Consider the following 3,040-nt stretch of genomic DNA (forward strand, 5'->3'; position numbering starts at 1 on the left):
AATATTTGATTAGTATCATCAATATATCAGTTAAGCGTCGTATCAATTTTCAATATATCAGTTACTCATATCATAACAAAGTATGTAGTTAAGCGTCAAAACAAAGCATATCTGACCGATATAATAGTAAAGAATAGAAAGAAATCAGTTGTCATGTGTGTTGTTGAGGAAAATGTAGGAAGTTACAAAGCGAAAAGCTAACATGATGCTAACATTAACAAGTAACAAAATAAATAAGGTTAAAAAGATGAGAACTAACCAGCAGCTCCTGTGCATCATAATGAGAAGAATAATTCCGAAAAGGCCAATGGATCCCACAATTAGATAGAAAACCAAATTAACATGTACACTAAAAAATTTTAAAAACTGGTCAAAATATATAAAAATAAGTGTTTTTTCTCAACAATGTTTAACAGTATCATCATAATATTATTGCTAATAATATCTTAGTTTTTTAAAGACTTAATCAGTAACACACCATTAAATGAATTTCAAATAAAGTATACATTTTTAGGATTGGTTGCATATCTTAAAAGTTTCCTGATAAACATAAGTGTTTTTCCTTAATCAGTAACCCAATCATGCTCAGCAACTTCATCCAATGTCATCCTTTTGTTTTGGGTATGCAGAACACAACATTCAATTAAGAACAGTTTCGTTATGTTTCCAAACCGACCAAAATGCTGCATATTTAGTTATTAACAGAAGAAGTTGAATGTCGTGTACCTTTGTAAAGCAATCCTTCTATTAAGTTCTTTAACTGCGGGTTTATGTCATCCGGGATTTCTATGTCACCCAATATCATCCAGTACAAACTTACTCCTACGGTCCATTTGTCTGAAGCTTTTCCATGATAAGTAAGACCTAAATAACATCACCAAACAAAATTGATATGAGAATAGTAAATCCAACAATCTGCATAAACAAAAGTTGAAACCTTGTTGGAGCCATTACAATGGTTATTACTAAAGTATGATTATTACAAACAAATGGAGGCTGTTGCAATGTAGAAACTGTTTTTCTTTTTCGACACATACAAGATCAATTAAAAATGAAAATGTGATCAATATGTAATTCAAAAACCTGAAGCTAAACATAATACAATAATAATGCTACTGCTTAAGTATACAATAATGATGCTAAACACAATAAATATTCTAATTAAAGGCCAAATAAAATGCAAAAACCTGATAGCATAAAATTACAAAACCAATTGCAAGCTTATATATCACATTAACAAGTTCAAAAACAACTTCAAATAATATTTAGGTTCAGTCTAGGCAAAGCATCAAGTATATACAACCTACACCCATCATAAGTAGGTTCAAATGCATTTACATTCAAGGTACATCAGTTCACACAATAGCCAAGGAAACTTTATGACTATGAAAATACAAAATGCAAAAAAAAAAAAAAAACATAAGCATATCAATCCACATGCACACAAAGCATCATACACTTCAAACAGACGCAATGCACCCCCAAACCTACATCATACATAAGTCCAAAATAATGAATCATTATCAAAATCCATGACATCATTTAACATCCACACGCCAAATATAATCAACTTGTTCAAGGCAAATCACAAAAAGACATTATGCCACAATCAAGTTCAGTCGTAACCAAGATTCACTGACCTACTACCTTGCAACTGACTTGGTCTTAACAACTAATACCTAACTGTTTCAAACTCACTTTAATAAATTATACTAACATGCTAACTAACACCAAAGGAGATTTTCATTTATTAGCTTCTCCAATGAGAGTGCAAGTTTCATTACTGCAATATAGGAGAATAAAATGTTTGATTATGATATATAGCGAATCCATGCAGTTAACAATAGTATATGGAAACAAATTATCTTACGCAAAAGAAAGAAACAGATCATGTTACCAATCACAGAACAAAAGATCTAACCATACAATGCATCACCCTTATCAGCATGGTCAAACTCAGAGAGCGGTGTCACTATAGATTACAACTTCACTCTTCCACACCTTTTTGTTCTAAAATCAAAACAAAATAAACAATCAAAATTTCAAAAAAAAAAAAAAAATTATAGCGCAAAAAAATCAACAAAAAAGGAGAATCATACAAAATACAAAATAAGAAAACATAAATCTTTATATATTAACCAAATTTAACATTTCATAAACCATTTCTGATAGCGTTCAAACTTCAAACACCATTTCTGATAGGTAAAAGTAGAAAAACCTGATATTCCATCAATTTCTCAGCATGCCCTCTTTCCTCTTCACTTGATTCTTTAAAAAACCTATAAACAAAACAAAATTCATAACACTCAATAATAATTTCTAGCCAAAAAATCAAACAAAAATAAATTAATTATCATCACTCACTTAGCAAGACCTTTCACCGCAACATTATCTCTATCAAAGTATGCATTTATCGCATGGTAAACATACGAAACGTTATACTCCACACTGTACAACAAAAATAAATCAAACTAATTAAATAAATAAAAATAAAGAAATAGTGAAATAAATAACTCAAAGAGAAACTGAAACGAACTTGATTTGTTAGTTGATAGCAGCTTCAGATTCAGCATGAAATTTATGGTGAGCAAGAGAGTTAGCAGCATAGTTATCAAAAGGGAATTACCCAAATGTAAGGTTGCGAGGGAATTAAAACCTGAACAAACTAAAACAAAAAAGTCATTAAGGAAGTTCGTTCAAAGCCAAAATTATCACGAAGAATCACCGATAATTCAAATCGAAAGGGTGTCATCTAGTATCTAAAACATGTTAATGTCATCTAGTATCTCAAACATTATTTTCAAATTGTTACTGGTATCAAAAAATTACTAGGGCACACAAATGCCGAGAAACTATCAGGACTGCAGAAACAACAACATCAACAACAGCACTAGGAGAAGCTTTCCATGTTCCAAGACCAATTGTTGGGGTGAGCCTTGTGTGGGGTGAGGTGAGAGGTGACTCAACGGGTTTTAGGGTTTCAAGGAAAAAGAGATTAGAGAAGAAGAGAGAACGAAATACATAATAAGGAGGAAGAAGA

At 31.2% G+C, this 3,040-nt stretch overlaps 1 pseudogene; it reads right to left on the reverse strand.

Moving 5' to 3' along the window:
* Nucleotides 1-1,724: 1,724 nt before the first annotated feature.
* LOC131634919 (ferritin-2, chloroplastic-like) lies at nt 1,725-2,752 on the reverse strand (annotated as a pseudogene).
* Between the last annotated feature and the right edge of the window lie 288 nt (nt 2,753-3,040).

The sequence above is a fragment of the Vicia villosa genome, unplaced genomic scaffold (assembly GCF_029867415.1).
Source record: "Vicia villosa cultivar HV-30 ecotype Madison, WI unplaced genomic scaffold, Vvil1.0 ctg.001383F_1_1, whole genome shotgun sequence".
Lineage (NCBI taxonomy): Eukaryota > Viridiplantae > Streptophyta > Magnoliopsida > Fabales > Fabaceae > Vicia > Vicia villosa.